The sequence below is a fragment of the Eubalaena glacialis genome, chromosome 2 (genome assembly GCF_028564815.1).
Source record: "Eubalaena glacialis isolate mEubGla1 chromosome 2, mEubGla1.1.hap2.+ XY, whole genome shotgun sequence".
NCBI classification, from domain to species: domain Eukaryota; kingdom Metazoa; phylum Chordata; class Mammalia; order Artiodactyla; family Balaenidae; genus Eubalaena; species Eubalaena glacialis.
This window is the reverse complement of record NC_083717.1, coordinates 195,116,744-195,135,340: the sequence shown is the minus strand read 5'-3', so window position 1 is coordinate 195,135,340 and position 18,597 is coordinate 195,116,744.

The following is an 18,597-nucleotide window of genomic DNA, read 5'->3' as shown; positions in this document are numbered from 1 at the left end:
CGATGGCACCGTGGCCCCGGCCTCCAGCCTCAGCGGCAGTGTGGAGCTGAGCTGGCAGCTGGGGGGACGTCCCTCGGGCGTGAGGGCTTGGGTCAGCGAGGGCCAAGCTGGCAGGACCCGCGCTGTCCGGGCAGGGCCTGCCTGCAGAGGGAGGTGGGCCCCCTGGGATCGGCAGCTGCACGTGCCACGTCACGTCAAGTGATGGGAAATGGAGATGTTAGTGTCTGCCTCTGTGTCCGTCCCACCCCCCAGGTCTCCCTGAGGTCTCACCACCTCTGGGTTTCCCTCCGCACCAAAGCCCCTTACCAGGATACTCCTTCCAGCCACACGCAGGACTCTGGAAAGTACGTATTTCCCATTCAAGGCCTCAGCAGGCCTTGGCAAAGCCTTGTGGCGAAGCTCTGAGGTTCTGAGGCTGGCCGTGGGGCCGGGGACACGGCGGGGAGGGAACAGCCTCCGTGCTGTGGGGAAATGCAGCAGGCAGGGCACAGAGGGTGAGCAGTCGGGTGCGCCGGAGGGCGGCGCAGAGGTTCGAGGCGTGCCAGAGGGAGGGGGAGCCAGGCAGGGTCTGCGCAGGAGGCCCCTGTGGTTGTCACTGGGGGATGGGGGCCGTGGGTTCGGGGGCCTGCTGGGTGTGCGGGGCAGCGGATGGAAGCGCCTGAAGTGACGGAAAGGCCACACAAGGGGTGGAAATCCGGAGCACACCAGCCTGCGGATGGCATTCAATCCCCCGCCCCCGTTGGTGCACCCCCAGCCTGGCCCTGGGCAGGACTGCTGCTATTCAGAGACCGATTTTCCAAACGACCATCACTGACCCCGGCCTGGGAATGTGAATGTTGTAGAGGTGGCATGGTGGTCACAGGGCCCAGGCCACAGGGTGCAAAGGAGTGCCCACGCACACATGGGCACATGCCGTGCGAAGCACCCACTTCCTAGCCCCGCAGGCTCGGCAAGCAGAAGGGGGTCCTGCTTGGTCAGCCAGCAGGCGGTGCTACAGGACTCCCGGGTGGGCCTGAGTGGGCCGGCTGGGTGTGCACGACGAGGACCCTCTTGCAGGTTTTGTGTGTGCGTGTGCACACGTGCTTGTGCATGTGTGTGGGTCAGTCCCACAAGGAGTCCTGCTCCAGGGAGGGGTTGGCACTTCTCCTTTGGGAAGGGGCCCACCCAGACAGCTGGTTCCTTTGCCATTTACATCTGCCCCAGACCTGGGGAGGGGCGCCCTGCGAGTTCAGACCAAGACGAGCTTCCCAGGGCCCTCTCTGCCCCGTCCCCGACTTCAGTTCCCGTCCTGACCCACGCAGTGTCGCCGGGCGTGCTGGGCAAGGGGTGCACTGGGGCGAGGGTGGGAGGTGGGTTCTGCCCGGGAGCAGCAGACTCTGGGTTCCCGCCGAGGGTCCAACAAAGCTCGGAGACGAGTTCCATGCGCTGGAGACGTCCATGGGAGGCCCCAGGGTGGGAGGAGTGTAGGGTTAGACCAGGAAGGTTTCCTGGAGGAAGAGGGGTCCACACTGAGACCAGAAGGAGAAGGAACTGGTCAGGCCGTGATGGGGCACAGAGGAGGTAGGTGGGCTGCCAACCTGGGGTTGGGCGACAGGGTGTGGGGAGAAGCAGCGAGAGCTGAGGGTGGGAGGGGTCAGGGTCCCTGGAAGGCGTGGTGTGGTGCGCCTTGCAGAGCTGGGGGACAGCAGAGCCCGTGGGTAGGGAGCAAACTTGTGGCCGCCTAGGTGGGCAAAGCAAGGAGCTTGTGTTCAGCCCTGGTGGGCCCTGCAGCCCCGGCTGCCCACCCTACTGGCTATGAGCACTTGGGACTGGGGGGGCACAAAGAGGTGGGGCACCTCAGCCCTGCTTGTCGGGGATGGGGAAGGGAGGGCAGGGCTAAAAGATGGGGAAGATGCTGGTGGGTGGAGAATGGTGGGAGGACCGGGGAATGGGGGCTCAGGGTGGCCCTGCCAGCCAGGTGTGGGCCAGGGTGAGGGCAGGAGTTCTCAGGAGGCAGGGGGTGTGGGCCAGGGTGTCCCCAGGCCGGGCTCTCGGTGAGTCACTGCTGACCTGGTGTCCCGGCGCCACGGGGCCCAGGCCTCGCTGGCCGCAGGAAGCGTCGTGGGCTGATAAAGGGCGGGAGTCAGAAGCCGCCGGGCCTCCCATTTCCTGCAGCCCGAGCAGCAGGGCCCGGTGCTGGGCAGAGGCCGGGCGGGTATCTGCTCATGCCGGCCCGGCTGTCTGTGGCTTGGCCTGGATGGCTCACAAAACAACGCAAATGTGACCCATGACCACCTGGCTGTGCTTGCGGAGGCCGTAGCGGGGGACATCGTGGTGGGCGCGGGGAGTGCCACGTGGCTGCTGGCAGGAAGGGCAGCCGCAGTTTTGAGGCTTTGGATCAAAGGGTGAAGTGGAGAAGGTGGTCAGGGTGAGGACACGGCCGGGGCCAAGGTGGGGTGGAAGGCGGGCCAAGGTTGCTGTTAGTCAGGCTGTGGGTCAGAGGGTCAGGCTGTGTCCGCTTGAGGGTTGGACTGCATCCACCTGAAGGTCAGGTGTGTCCACCTGCCCAGGCCACTGAGGCGTCACGGTTACCTAGGTTACTCAGGAGATGGGGTACTCACAGCACATGGGAGGGGCAGGAAGAGTTAGCAGGGGACACCTTGTTCCTTGGAGGGCATGACCCCAGGCCACTGAGTGGAAGTCTGGGCAGCCTCTCCGAGGCACCTGGAGCCACGCGGGCTGCCCTACGGCACCACCCCCAGTGACCGCAGCCCCAGCACTCTGCCATGCCGCCACGCCCGTGGCCACAACCTGCCAGCCCACCAGCAGGACCACCACCGTCAGCCAGATGGTGCTCACCACCACCGCCACCAGGCTGGACCTGCATCTCCAGGGCCACAGCCCGCACCCTCTACGCAGCACCACCGTCACCATCACTCCCGGCCCAGCCTAGCCCCTGGGACCTTGACAGAGCCACCATGCAAACACTCTCCTTCCAATGGCCACCTTCTCCACAGGCCCAAGGGGCAGCTGTGTCAGGGCGATGCCTGGGGCCTGGACACACCGCCGGCCCCCTGGCTGCTCCACCTGCGCTCCTGGACCCCTTGCCCTTCTCCAAACACCTGGCTCCTCCTTGACTCCAGCCCGTGTCTGGGCCACTCCCTCTCCTGGTGGGTCTGTCCCGTCCTGCCCTGGCAAATGCAACACAAGTGTCACCTCCCCCAAGAAGCCTTCCGATGGCTGGGTCAGAGCCCTGCAGCCTGCGAGTGCCCCTCTGCCTTGACTTTGCCCACCCTGTATCACCCCTATCCTGGGGAAGGCTCCCACCAGCGCAGGGGCTTGCTGAAGGCGGGGCTTGCAGGCTGGTGATGCCAGGAAGTAATGGCAGAGCTGCGGGCTGGACACACAGAACAGGAGGCTGCTGTGGGCCCAAGCTCCCAGGATCCCTGCTCTGCCTGGGGCCTGCCAGGCTCAGAAGTGGGCCACCTCATCCTGCCAGGAAGAAAGAGCCTGTCTCAGTTCTCCCAAACCTCTAGGCCTTGCCCCTCTCAGCCCCCCTCCTCCCCCTGCAGGTGGCCAGGCTTCTTCTGGAAGATGCTGTGACCCCCTTCCCAGACGTACACGCACCCTGCCACATTCCCTGACTACAGTTCTGTGCCTGCCTCTTCACAGAGCCTCCCAGACTAGGGGTGATGACCTGGTGCACCCGGGCCCTCCAGAGCCAGCGCAGGGCTGACTCCCGACCTCAGCTCCACGGCTCAGGCCTGGGCAGGGGCCCCCGCTCGTCTCTGGGAGCTGGCTCTCAGCGCCGGGCCTCCGCACGCGGAGCTGCACCATGTTCACCATGGCTCCTGGCGCCTCCGGAGGAGGAGTGCCTCAGGCAGGCGGGAGGATCAGGCTGTCCCCAGAGCACAGCGAGCCGCCCGCGACCCTCGCAGAGAGCCAGGGAGTGCGGGGAAAGCCGGCCGGGCCGCCCTCACGGACTGTTGCACCCAAAGTAGGCGAAGGAAGCGCAGCGAGGCGCCAACTTCCGACGCTTTTAGAGGGGAAAAACTCTCTCCAGAGCGTGGCTGCATTGGCCCGCCCAGGGTCCAGCCGGGCAGGCGCGCCGGGCCGGGCCGGGGGCGGGGCCAGAGCCGTTTGGAGGGGCGGGGACGCTCCCCGGTGAGTTCCCGGATTGGTCCCCGAGCGGCCGGCGGGGCGCGCCGTCTCCCCATTGGCCCCCAGTCCGCGGGGCGGGGCCGCGCCAGCCCTGAGCTCCTGCCGCGGATCCCGGAGCCGGTCAAGCCTGCGAAGCCGTCTTATCAGTGCGGGCAGCTGGTGGCCTGTCCGTGCGCGAGCGCCCCGGCCCAATTCAATGGCCATTGTCCGCCGGCCTCTTTGTTCAGGAGGCGACCACTTCCTGAGGGGCTGGGCTGGGGCTGGCGGGCAGGAAACGCTCTGAGCCGAGGCCCAGACACAGAGGCCGTCCGGGCCCGGGGTCAGAGGCGACGGCCACCTGCCCAGAGCCACCCTGGGCTCGCTGTCGGGGGCTCCGAGCCGGACCAGGGGACGAAGCTGGGCTCAGCTCAGCCCTTTCCTCTGGGTCTCAGTCTGCCCGTCTGCAGGGTGGGTGGATGAGCCAGAATGTCCCCTCCTGGGGAAGACTTGGCGGGGGCTGGGCTCGTGAATCAGACTCTGTAGAGCTGGGGGAGGGGCATGGGAAGGAGGAGAGAGACCCGCTGGCGGAGGGGTGCTCCTCCCAGGTCTGGGCTCTTCCTCTGACCCCTGGCAGGGGTTGCAGGCCTGAAGAGGTTAAGAACAGCATCAGGCGGGACTCAGGCTCCAGGGGTGGAAACCCAGCTCCCACTCCTCCCCTACAGAAGGAGAGGAGGAGCCCCCCGGGACTCCGGGCTGGGAAGCAGGACTGTGGCCCGGCAGGGGAGTGAGGGAAACAGGGCCCCCCGTGCCTCCCCACCTGGGCCGGGCCTCCGCTCCCTCCTTCACCCGGGCTCTGCCATGCAGTCCTGCCCATCGTGGACAGGCCGTCCACTTGGGGCCACACCAGGCCTCCACTTCCGTCGTGCCCTCTGCCCCAAGGTTGCCCATTCACCAGGCCCCGTCAGTCAGCCCAGCGCAGCTCTCTGGCTGGGCCTCAGTCACATGCTCACCCACAGCTGAGAGTGGGGTCTGGGACGGGATGGGAGACGGAGCTGGCCCCAGAGGCACGGCGCCCCGTCCTCACCATGCCAGCCAAGGCGCACACGGCCCAACTTCTGCCCGCTCTCCCACCACACAGAGCGGACCTCTCTGGGCCAGCCCCCAAGCCCGCCCCTCTCCCCAGTGCCCTGGAACCTGCTGCAGTTCCTTCCTCTGAACCTCCCTGTGGCCCATCCTGCAAAACCCTCCCCGACTCAGTCCAACCCAACCAGAAAAAAACACTGCGGGTACTTCAAATGGCGGGATTTAACATGAGGAGTTGGTCCCAGAGGTCTTGGCTGCCTGAGGCCAGAGGAGCCCAGGGAACAGTTGTCACCCAAAGCCCACCATGGCTGTGTCCCCGCGGTGCTGGGCTGCTGGCCGAGCCCCTCTGCAGCCTCGGGCCAGCCTCAACCCCCTCTGAGCTCAGCTGTAACACCGGGGTTTGTGCAGAGACTTGAGGTGTCAGATGGAGAACACCCAGCGCAGTGCCAGGACATCGTAGGTGCTGTACAAAGGGCAGCGAGCGTTCGCAAAGGGCCTGAGCACCCACCAGGGAAAGCGGGGAGCCGTGCCACCCTGGAGGCTTGGCCTGAGGTGACCTCCTTGGCTGGAGGTCACAAGGTCCAGGAGAGGCGGCGGCGGCTTGAACTTGATCCCATCTGAGAGGCCAAGTTGGGAGCTGATGTGGAAGAGATGTGGGGGGAAACACCTGTGAAGAATCAAGGGGGGGGCCGGAGGAGTGGGGTGCCAGACCCCATGCAGGGTGCCTGCCCCCAGGGAAAGCAGGAGAGGCAGGAGGCCCGGCAGGAGGGGCCTCAGGCTGCCGTGTGGCTGCAGGAAGGGGCCTCTGCACCCCTGCCGCGCTCCATCTCTCCCTCGTGGGCAGGCGGCAGCCGTGGGCAGCGAGGCCTTGGCGCCAAGGCCCCGTGCATCCGGAGGGCAGAAGCCGGGCCACCGTCCACCAGCCTCACAGCGGGATGTCCTAGCGAAGCCTCATCTCAGCCACACTGGCCCGCCCCGCAGTGGTGTCATCGATGCCTGCAGAGAAGGGCCGTGAGTCCCCAAAGCAGGGCGGTCAGTCCCACCATCTCTGTGTTTTGGGCCTTGAAGGGGAGGAAAGTATGAACCGGGAGCGGCCCCAGAGCTCCAGGGAGGGGGTCTGGCTGTGGTGGGGTTTGGGTGTGGGAGTGGCAGAAACCTCAAGAGAAGGCACGAGGGTGGTCGCTGGGCTGCTCGTGGGTCACATGAGTCCCTGTGCCCTGGGGACCGAGAAAGGTTGAAACATGGAGGTCAGGGGAGGGCCCGACAGGCTGAGTGCCCTGGAGGACGCATCAGAGCTGGGAAGCAAGGGGAAGGGGGGACCGACAGGCAGCCCTGTCCTCAGGCGTAGAGGTGGGTGGAGACAGCGTCCTCACCACACGGCCCAGAGGACTCCTCGGTGTGTGGCTGGGCCCGGTGCTCTGTCCCCGATGCCGGTGCCCTGCTCTGCACCCCCCCCGTGCCCCGCCGTGTGGTGCAGGGGTCAAACCTCCTCCACCGAGGCCCTGCCAGCAGACCTCTTCCTGAGAAGCGAAAGACCCCAGGAGTGCCCTCAGGATCCTGTCCCCACCCTCCGAGCAGGTCAGACATCCCTGAGCTCTGGGTCTGACCACCCGGGCCATGCAGGGCCGCACGTCACCCAGGACCTGTGGGTGGGCTCCTGGCACCTTCAGCCTCAGCCCCTGGTGTCCCTCGTCGGTCACTAACCGCTAAGCGTCCCCATATCCAGGAATGCCCCCCAGGCCGCCCCACCCTCTTCACCCAGAATATGGAAGGAGCCCAGGCACTGCGGCTGCTACCCCTTCCTGGAACCTGCTCCCCTCCACCCAGTACCATGGCCCGCCCTCACCGTGGCACCCCATCTGCTCTGCCCCTGGACCCTCTGTCCCCTGAGCAGCTCTCTTCATGGCCCTCCTGGCTGGCTCCTGCTTAGCTGTTAGCGCTCTGTCTGAGCTCCCCTCCTCCAGGAAGCCCCCCACGTCCTCTCCCAGCCCTGCTGCTGCCTGAACAGCTCCGGCGCCTCTGAACATATCCAAGCTGCTGGGGTTGGAGCTGAAGCTCGGGAGGGCAGGGGCTTGGAGGACGGCGGGTGGAACCTCGCCTGGCCCTGGGGCCCCCAGGGGTGCAGGGCCCTTGGGGCACCTAGCCCTGGCTGACTTGGCTAGAAGCTCCTCTTTGTGGGAGGTCTTGTGTGAATCACCCCTCAGTCGAAGGCACAAATGCAGGAAATCGCCATTCTATTAAACTCTATTTTCTCCCACAGAGGGGAAAGTCTGTCACACGAAGGGCATTGTTCCCCGGCTCGTGCTTTCCGGGCGGGCTCGGCTGCGGTGGGGCTTGCGCGTTCCCGGGGCTCCTGGCTGAGCTGTTTCCCTTCGAGACCCAGGGGCGCCTAGAGGTTGGGAATGTGGGGCCTTGGTGCAGCCACCGGCGCAGGGCGACGCCGGCACGTCCACAGGACGGTGCACGTCCAGGAGCCGGCACTGTGCGGGGGGCCAGAGCGAGGTCAGAGCTGGGGTCCCGCACGCCGCCGCCGCGCTCTCCGCCTGCCTGTGGGCCTCGGGGTCCAGCCCAGGCCCTGCCCCAACTCCCCCTGCCTCCCCAGAAGGGCCCCCAGCCGCGCCCTGCACCCCCGGCAACCTCTGAGACCGGCCAGAGGACTCTGGCCAGTGGGCCTCGTGCTGTCCCACGGCCCCAGCTCAGCTCGTCTCTGGCCTGCACGGGCCACTCTGTCCTGGGGAGACCCTGCCACGGCTGGGGGTCTGAGAGTCCAGCCTACGCCGTGCCCCAGGGGGAAGCGGGGGGAGGGGGCAGGCAGCCCTCACGTGACCACACCCCCACCCCGGGGCCACATCGAGTCCCACCTGGGTGCGTGGGCCACGGTGTAGTAAAGGAGCAGTGGTGTGGCCTGCACGTCGGCTCAGCTGTACGCGGAGAATGGCCGGTGACCCCAGTGAGGAGTCTGGGCACCTGGGGATGCAGGTGTAGGGCTGCCCCCAGCACTGAGCCCCAGATTAGCGCCGGCACAGGTGGGGGGATGGGCAGGGGCTAAGGCCGGAGGGTGCGGGGGCTTTGGGGGCTTAGGATGGGTGGAGGCAAGCAGGAGGGGCTGGGCTGCTGGTCAAGGCCCTGGTGGGCCCTGCGGGCGGGGTAGGGAGAGGCCCCCGCCCCTGGTCCTGAGCACCTCTCCCAGCTCCGCAAGCTCTGTGGTGGAGCCCGGGCGTCCAGGCCGAGGCGGAAAAAGAAGCCACAGGGCCCGGCTGTTCTGGGCGGAATGACTGACCGGAGGGGGCTTCACAGAGAAGCCCAAAGGGTGGGTGCTCAGGAAGCCGGAGGCAGGAGCCAGGGCTCAGAGAGAACCAAGAAGAGGCACGGACTCGGGAGGGATGAAGGGCCACCCTGACGACACAGCGGAGGATGGAGAAGGATGGGGAAACAGCAGGTTCGCGATTCCCAGAAGGAGAACAGAGTGGAGGCGGGGACTCTTCGGAGACACAAAGTCTGAGGATTTGCCTTCATTACAGATGAGGACTCGGGGGACTTCCCTGGCGGTCCAGTGGTTAAGACTCCGCGCGTCCGCTGCAGGGGGCGAGGGTTCAATCCCTGGTCAGGGAACTAGATCCCGCGTGCCGTGCGGTGTGGCAAAAAAAAAAAAAAAAAAAAGATGAGGACTCGGTGGGGAGGTCCATGGGGCACAGGGAGGAGGTCCCGTGATGTGTTTCCACACTGTCCCCTCCCGCCCGTCCTGCACGTCCCCGGGTCACCTAGACCCCACCCCCACCCCGTCCCTCTCGCCCCCTCGCACGCCTCCTCCAACCTGGTTGTGCTGAGTAGATCCCAGGCGTCACTTCGTACTTCAGCTGTATTCCCAGAATGTGCCCGTAATGCCGTCAGCACGCTGAGAACCTCTCAGGGTTCCGGGCTCCTGGTCGCTGTTAGGAACGGCGTCTGTACAGTTGGCCTGATGAAGACGCACACGAGGCCCACGCACTGTGACTGCCGGCACGCGTCTTGAACCTCTTCATCCTCAGGTTCTCCCGCTGGCTGTCGTGAGTTTGCCCCGACCGTGCATCTTCTGTGGACCAGGGCTGGAGTGCGGTCCCTGCGGAGGTGGTCGCTCATCAGTGGTTCTTCAGTCAAGAGGAACAAGGCTCTCTGCTTGTCTTGTTTTGTGTATTTTTTTTTTCTGCTGGTTATTATACCTAACATAAAATTGACCGTTTTAACCATTTTAAATTAGGAGACAGCAGGATCCAATATTTGTGAGCTAAACAGCAGATCAAAAACATACAACATGTATGCAACTAAAAACATAACCTCAGGGACTTCCCTGGTGGCGCAGTGGTTAAGACTCTGCGCTCCCAACGCAGGGGGCCCGGGTTTGATCCCTGGTCAGGGAACTAGATCCCACATGCCACAACTAAGGAGCCCACCTGCCGCAACTAAGGAGCTGGCGAGTCGCAACTAAGGAACCCGCCTGCCACAACTAAGATCCGGTGCAACTAAACAAATAAATTAAATAAAATAAATATTTTTTTAAAATCCCCCAAAAAAACATAGCCTCAGAAGACAGAAAACAATAGGTGACAACTGACCCAAGAACGGTGGTTGGAGATGGAAACCCTCCAACTCCCGTCTCAGACACTGACAGCTCAAGCATCACAAGCAAAGTTGCAGACTGTGTGGGTAACACAAGAAATAGAAAGAGGCGCACACTCTTTTCTAGTACAAATGGGACGTTCTCCAAATTAACATATATTATCAGGTCCCCAAAGAGGCCTCAGCATGGCTTGAGAAGTGAAAGCAGCCACCCTGGAGGTAAGCGGACAAGGAATCAGTACCAACGAAGTGCTGGAGGAAAGTGATTTCCAACCTAGAATTCTATACCTGCCCGAGCTATCGTTCAAGTGTGAGGGTTTAATAAAAACTTCTCAGACATGCAAGGTGTTAAAATGTATCTTCCATGCATGCACTGTGTCTCAAGCAGCTACTGAAGGATGTGCTCCATCAAAATGAGAGTAAACCAAGAAATAGACAGACCAGGCAAACGGACCTCCAGCATCTAACTCAGGAGCCGGGGGGAGATGAGTGCACAGGGGGTTCTGAAGGGAGATGTCTGCAGGACAACCGTGCCCCTGGGACTGTCGGCCATCCAGGTCAGACAGTGTGACGCAAGAGATGGCACCTCGGGGGTAGCTGAGGATGGGGCTTCCCCAGGAGTGTCTCCTTTGGCCCATCTGACCTGTGCCGGAGGACTGGGAGACCTCTGCCCTGGTGGGTTCAGAAGCAGAAATACAGGACAGCCCAACCCCCAGCCAGATGCCCCGACTGTGGGGGGCCTGGATATCCCTAGGTCATCTGTGTCCCTGCCCACTGATGGCCCCAGAACAGTTCCTAAAAACCCTCAGGGAGGCTGAGGCCAGACCTGGACCCCATGGCTCTGCTCGGCTTCTCTTCTCCTGGTGCCTCCAGGTGAGCAGTTTGTCAAGACAAAAGAGACTATAGCCCGGGGGACACACACCGAATGCTGACAGGTTCAGAAGAGGCAGCGGACAGTCTATGTTGTCTGGAGGAAGTTACTTTGCTGGGGGCAGGGTCCTCCCCCTGCAGCTTCCAGGGCACCAGAAATGTGCTATATTCTGTGACCTGGCTCCTGCGTGTCTGTTTTACTATTATTCTCTAAACTGTACTTTATACAAAGACGTTTTTCATGCTCTTCTGCATGTACACATTTCACGTTTCGGTGTTTGTAAATCAGTGGCGCCCCTTCCCATGGCAGTAAGCCAGCAGAGTCCTGACAGAAAGCAGGGCAGTGTTCCCAGGAGGAGGGGAACTACGCAGGAGTGGGTCAGCCGGCAGCGAGGAAGTCTGGACGCAGGCGATCCGGAGAAACGAGGAGATCTGCTCCGTCCGGGCACACGGGGAGCCGTGCAGACCCTGAGTCCCTCCCAGGTGACTGCAGACCCGATGCCACCCCAATTCACCTTCCTGCCATTGGTTTTGTCACACTTGTTCTAACATTTGTAAGGAAGAAAGGTCAATGATAAGTAAGTTAATTCTGAAAAAAAAGCAAAAAAGCCTGTAGAACCAGGTATGAAGATGCACTCAAAACCACAGCAATGATGGACTTCCCTGGCGGTCCAGTGGTTAAGACTCTGCACTTCCAATGCAGGGGGCCTGGGTCCGATCCCTGGTCGGGGGACTAAGATCCCACATGCCACACAGTGAGGCCAAAAAAAAAAAAAAGCCAAACCAGAGCGATGAAACAGGCTGATGCTGGTGCAGGGTAGCGGGGTGGAGAAGGAAGCTTGAAGACAGACCCCCCAGGCGTCCACAGGTCACTCTGCTCTGTGCCCAGGCCGGGGGCCCAGGGATCCCCTTTGGAGAGAGACACCGAGAGGCCCACAGAAAGGACCCCCAGGCACTGAAACCTGGGGGCCCCACCAGGGGGCTGGTTCGACAGTTTGCAGTGTGGCCCCCCCAGTTGACAACACACCCACCCAGACACAGACGGGGTACCCCCAGCCCCCGAATTAAAGGAAACAGAGAGAGTGAGTGTGGGCCAGAAAAACCCAACTGTACCCACACTCGGGGGGAAGACACGGAAGTGGGAGAGAGAACAGCCCCCATCAGGTTAAAAATACAACGGGAGAAATATGGAAAAGACAGATGGACTGAAAGATAATACTGAGAAACTCTCCTGTAAAGACAAAGAGACATAAATAAAGAGGAAAGTTAAGAAAATTAGGGGCTCGTTCACGTAATCGAACATCCAACTAACCGGAGTTCTAGACAGAAGAGAGAAAATGGAAGGAAAAAATGATCAAAGAAACAATATGAAGATTTCCCAAACGGAAGGGCACCTGTTTCTAGACTGAAATGGTCACTGCTACTTGGCCAAGGATTGAGAAACCCAGGATATTACGGAAGCTGGGGACCCAAATGGCTGCAGAGGGAGAGGAGTTCCCCACAAATGGTCAGGGACTAGAAAGGCACGGCAGCTCAGCGGTCAGCCTGATGCTGGAAGCTTCGTCGTGGGAAAATGACACTTCTACTGGAATTACCCATCTGGTCAGGCATCCATCAGGGTGAGGGGCTGGTGACATTTCCACACACGTGAAGGTCCTCACTGATCAGCTTTCACGAGGCATTTCGAGGACGAGGAGGACGTGCACCAGCGAAATGCGGAAGGAAACGAGGGAAGGGGAAGGCATGGGGCCAGCGACCCGGGGATGCAGCTCATCTGGGAGACAGGAGACCCCTGGGTCCTGGAGGAGGAAGCACCAGCCCAGAGCGAAAGGAGGAGGGCCCCGGGGAGCTGCCACCCAGACAGACCAATTGCAGGACAACCGGGGCATTGACCTTGGTGGGGGCGACAGGTTCTCCAGAGAAACAGAACACATATGTGAGTGTGTTATATATAGAAGTGTAAAGTAGGACGGATATATATACCCATTTATTATGAGGAACTGGCTCACGCACAGTTATGGAGGCTGACAAGTCCCCAGGTCTGCAGCCGGCCAGCTGGAGACCCAGGGGAGCCGGAGGTGTGAGGTCCTGCCTGAGTCTGTGTCCAAAGGCAGGAGACCGCTGTCCGAGCTGGAGACCGTCGGGCAGGGAGAGTGGATTCTGCATCACTCACTTCTGCTCTGTTGAGGCCTCCAGGACTGGACGAGGCCCACCCGCAAGGGGAGGGCACCTGCTTGACTCAGACCACCCGTTCAGATGTTACTCTCAACCAGAGACACCCAGAAGAAAGTCCCACCAAACACCTGGGCACCCGTGGCCCAGCCAAGTCCATACATGAAATTAAACATCACAGAAGGAAAGGAGGAAAAAGCAGGGGTTAAATCAGAAAATCAGAATTACCTGTGGCAGGAAGGGCAACCAGAATGCACTTCAGATGCTACGGGGTGCACCCTCTCATCAAGGACAGCGACACCCAGCCCTGACTCAGCTGGCGATCCTGAGGGGGATGTGCGGGTGTGGAACCCTCCAGGGCCGCGTGCCTGAGGCAGTGGACGCCTCTCCCATGTCCACTCCCTCCCGCCTCACCTCCTCTTCACAGTCCTAGCCTGGGGTTGGGGGCGTTCACCCTCCCTGGGGTGTGCTCAGGGAAGACACTGTGCCCCCCACACCCTGGCCCAGATCTTAGAGGTGAATGGTCACTGGTCCTCACAATGGGGGCTTCTGGGCAAGCGTTTCCTCCTAATTTGCAAAGAGACTCTCCTCTGCTTTACTGATGCCACTGAGTCTGTAGGTGATGCCTGGGCCACAGCAGCTATGTTGAGATCATGAGGTTGAGTACGGGCTGACCTGCTGTGCCACGGGGACGTGCTCTATGGAAGGCTTTGGGGCCTCCTCCTTCTAGAGTTCTCGTGGGAGACTGCCGACCCCACGCTGTTGGAGCTATTCTGGTGGCTCTCCTGGTTGCCTGTGGCTGAGCTGGCGTGACCAAGGCAGTCAGAGGAAAATGCCCACAACCAGTAAATCAAGAAATGGCCGCGTGAGCAGAGACACTTGGAGGGGAAACATCAAAAGAATCAGCCTGAAGGGTTGACAGTGGCCGCCTCTGGGGGGTCGAACTGTGGAGAGGGGTGGGCTGGGGACTGGTAGTTTTGTGTATGAGTCTTGCACTAATATTTAACGTTTTTCTTTTTCCTTTTGCTGTGTATGTGCATCACTTTGAAAAACAATTAACTTAAAAAAGAGCAAAACACTCAAACCAAATGAAACTAAAAATCCACCACAAACAAGAAACACTTAACCATCACTAAAACTCCCTAACTCAGGTGAAAAGAAAAGGCTTCTTGGGACTTCCCTGGCGGTCCAGTGGTTAGGACTCAGTGCTCTCACTGCCGTGGCCCGGGTTCAATCCCCGGTCGGGGAACTAAGATGCTGCAAGTGGTGCGGCACGGCCATAAAAAAAAAAGAAAAGGCTTCTCCAGGTGCCCAGAAAGATCAGGGGTTTTGCACGGCCCCTGCTTTCTGTTGCTGCCCCTGGCATCCCCCTGAGGACCTCAAAAGGTGAGACCTTTAGCCCCAGAAGGTAGCCTTACTGCGCCTGGGCCCTCAGCCCCTTTGCTTGGCATGGCAGACCCACTGGTGCCCAGCCTGGATGCCCTTTGCTCCTGGCTGCAGAGATGCAGAGGGTAGGGTGCCGCCCCCGCAAACACACACTTGGGGGCAGCTCGTCATCAGTAACCAGCTGGTGTGAACCCAGCCCCCTGCCAGCTGCCCCAGGCCCTCTCCTCCTCTGCCCACTCCCTGCTTTCAGGGTATCACTATCCTCTGGACCTGGTGTTCGCTACACCCCTACAGCTCGCCAGTGTCACCCCTGGAGCCCCGCCCAACCCCTCACTCGGGCCCCGGCCTCAGGCTTCCTCTGTGCCCACTTCTGCCACCAGCCAGCAGGCCCCCACGCCCATGCCCCTGACCTTGACCCTCCCCGACTGCCCTCTGGCTCAGCCTGCATCCAGGCTTGAGTTCTGCGCCTGTTTTGGAAGTCCAGCCCGACTCCCCTGCTTCCCGCTGCCCGCCAGCCCCTCCGGTCCTCACCACCCTCCATCCCTGGGGTTTGTCACATCAGGAACTCCCTGACCAGTCTCCTCACCTCTCTGGACCCAAGGGCTGCCCGTCACCCCCTCTGGGAAAAGGCTGAGCCCTGGAGGAAGCCGATGTCCACCTGTCCACTTGCCCAGGCTGCCGGGCGCCGTCCGAGGGCCTCCCCCAGCCTTGTGCCAGCAGGAAGCCCCACTCACCAGGCGACCGGGACTCCAGGCCCCCGACCTCATGGGGACCACGTGCAGCCACCCTCTCCGCCCACCCCACTCTTGGTAGATGACCTCGTCCCTGCCTCTTACAGAGGAAGGGGAGGCGGCGGCCAGCAGGAGTTTCCCCCAGTCCTGCCAGGGCCCAGCAGACTGAATCCCACCCGGGACCCCGCCCTGGCTCTCGCGTCCACACCGTACTCCCAGAACCCTCGAATGGGGAACCTTACACGGCAAAGACGTGGTTAAGTGAAGGACCCTGAGGTAGGGGGATCCAGGATCATAGGGGAGGCCGGTGTCGTCACAGGGTCCTTGTGGGGGACGGCAGCGGGGGTCAGAGTAGAGATGTGACAGCAGGAGGTAGAGCCCTAGAGAGAACAGGACTGCTGGCCGCTGGCCGGGAAGGTGGAGGAGGGGCCAGGAGCCAAGGCGTGCAGCCGCTTCTAGAAGCTGGAAGAGGCCAGGAAGGGGTTCTCCCCTGGAGCCCCCGGAAGGCAGCCCTGCCAGTGCCTCGGCTTCAGCCCAGGGAGGCCCGCTAGGGCTTCCGCCTTCACAGCTGTAGGATAACCAGTCTGTGCCGTTTCAAGCCACCGAGCTCGCGGTGGCCTGTCCCGGCAGCCCTGGGGCACTGACGCTCAGGGTGAGGGTCTCCACGCGCACCAGCCCGCGCTCACCCTGGCCGCACCCGAGCGCCTCTGAACGCGGCTCGGCGGGGTCTCCAAAGCCCCCTCATTCCCAAACCCAGAGGCGGGTTTTCAGAGGCTCCTCGTGGCTCAGGCCCCGCCCCCCCGAGCTGTCCCCCACCCAGACACCTCCTCCTGCACCTGCTCCCACGGGGTCCAAGGCCACCCACCTGCACACCCCCCCCCCCCCCCCCCCCCGCTCTGGACAACGGCCGAAGTCCCTCCCACTGGCCTCCTGCTCCCCCTGCCGGGCGGCCACAGCGACCTTCCAGAGGCAGAGCCTGACCACCGTGCCCCTGTCTGGAACCTTCCACGGCTCCCAGTGCCCTCTGAGGGGTCCAGCACAGCCCGGCTGGCGGCCCCGTGGGCCGTGGCACCCTCTTCCATCCCGTCCTCCTCCTCCTCCTGGATCCTCGGGTCTCTGCGAACAGCGCCTTGTCAGCGAGCCACCCCGCCGCCCGGCCCCCCTCGACGGCGCCGTGTTCTCGTCCTAACGCCGTCCGAGCCCCAGTTTCGCGCTGCCCGCCCGCAGCGAGCCCTCCGGACACACGGCTGAACTCCCTCTGCCTTTCTGGCCTCCCGCCTCTGAGCAACGCCCCGCCAGGCCTCACTGCAGACCCCCACCGTGCCCCCTGTCCCCAGGCCCGTGGCTAGGCTGCAGGGGCCTGGTCCCGACCTGCCACAAAGGGCCCCGGGAGTGCGGCCGACGGGGCTGGGTGTCCACGGCCAGCGTGGAATGCTCCGGAACGGTCTCACTGGTGTAGTTTTCCTTCTTTAAAAAAAGTGAACTGAAATTCACATCACATTAACCGTCTTACCTTGTACACTTCGGCAGCGTTTAGCACACTCACGGTGTTGTGTAATTCACAGTGCTGTGTTGTGTAACCACCAGGCTCCCTAGTTCCACAACATTCTCATCGGCGGGAAAGGAAACTGCCCCATGAAGCACTCACTCCCCCTTCTCCCCTCCCCCAGCTCCTGGCAACCCCTAATCTGCTTTCCGTCCCTATGGATTTACCTATTCTGGGCGTTTCATGTAAATGGATCATATAACACGGGACCTTTTGTCTACCTTCTTTCACTCAGCATGACGTCTTCAAGGTTCCTCACTGTGGTAGCACGTGTCAGAATTTCATGCCTCTTTAAAAAAAATTTTTATTGACGGATACTTGATTTACAGTGTTGTGTTACTTTCAGGTGTACAGCAAAGTGATTCAGTTACACATATACATATATCCACTCTATTAGATTCTTTCCCATATAGGTCATTACAGAGTATCGAGTAGAGTTCCCTGTGCTATACAGTAGGTCCTTATTAGTTACCTATTTTATAAATAGTAGTGTGTATATGTCAGTCCCAATCTCCCAATTTATCCCTCCCCCCCATCCCCCGTGGTAACCATAAGTTTGCTTTCTACATCTGTGATTCTATTTGTTTTGTAAATAAGTTCATTTGTACCTTTTTTTTTTTTTTTTTTTTTTTTTTTGCCTGCGTTGGGTCTTCGTTGCCGCGCGCGGGCTTTCTCTAGTTGCGGTGAGCGGGGGCTACTCTTTATTGCAGTGCGCGGGCTTCTCATCGCGGTGGCTTCTCTTGCTGCGGAGCACGGGCTCTAGGCGCGCGGGCTTCAGTAGATGCGGCACGCAGGCTTAGTAGTTGTGGCTCGCGGGCTCTAGAGCGCAGGCTCAGTAGTTGTGGCGCATGGGCTTAGTTGCTCTGCGGCATGTAGGATCTTCCCGGACCAGGGCTCGAACCCATGTCCCCTGCATTGGCAGGCAGGTTCCCAACCACTGAGCCACCAGGGAAGTCCCTGTACCATTTTTTAGATTCCACACATAAGTGATACCATATGGTATTTGTCTTTCTCTTTCTGACTTACTTCACTTAGTATGATCATCTCTAGGTCTATTCATGTTGCTGCAAATGGCATTATTTCCTTCTTTTTTATGACTGAGTAATATTCCACCATACATAGGTACCAACCTTCTTTATCCACTCTTCTGTCGATGGACATTTAGGTGCTTCCATGTCTTGGCTATTTTAAATAGTGCTGCAATGAAAAATTTCATTCCTCTTTGTGGCTGAGTCACATTCTCCTGTGTGGCTAGACCACACTGTTTATCTGGTCATCAGTTGATGGACACGGCTTGCTCTGACCTTTTGCTATTGTGAATACTGCCAGTATCTGTTTGAGTCCGTTTCGAAGCCTTGGATAGACACCCGGGAGCAGAAGTGCTGGGTCACCCAGTAACTCTATGTCTAACCGCCTGAGGCACTGCCAGGCTGCTTCCTGCAGGGGTGGCACCTTGCTGACATTCTGAAGGCACACGTGTTCTGCAATCTACACTGCACGCTGTCTCGGCCTGCATCAATGTCAAATGCTACTTCCCCCACAATGTGAGCAAAGCGATGCTCTGTGGAGATGCTGCTGCTTCCCTGCATCTGCGCCGCAGCTTCCGGGGCCAGCCCAGCCAGTGGGCGGAGGGGCTGGGAGCAAGGCTCCTCCTTGGTCTGGGCCGCTGCTGTGCAGGCTCTGTGGTTTGTTCTCATTTTCACGCACACACAGGAGGAAATGGCCTGTGTTCGAGGGAGGGAGCACACCCTGGGTCCCGCGTGTGTGGAGGAAGAGGCCCGCCTGGCTGTTGGGCAGGATGGGACCAGCTTCTAGGATGGGCTCTCTGGCCTCCAGGACACTATGTGGCCAGGCCAAGGCTGGGAGGTGCACTGCCCTACAGAGTTATGGGGGTGATGGCTAGTCTCTTACGATGGCCCTTATAAACCATGTGTCCCAGGTCTCCTACCCTCGGGAAGTACCTCCCCCCCCCCCCGGATGTGGGGTGGCCAGGACTTACTTTCTGGCCCATAGGACGCAGTGGAAATGATGTTGTCAGACATCCCGGGCTGGGTCGTGAGAAGCTTGGCCCCGTGACCGAGGACTGGGGAGCTG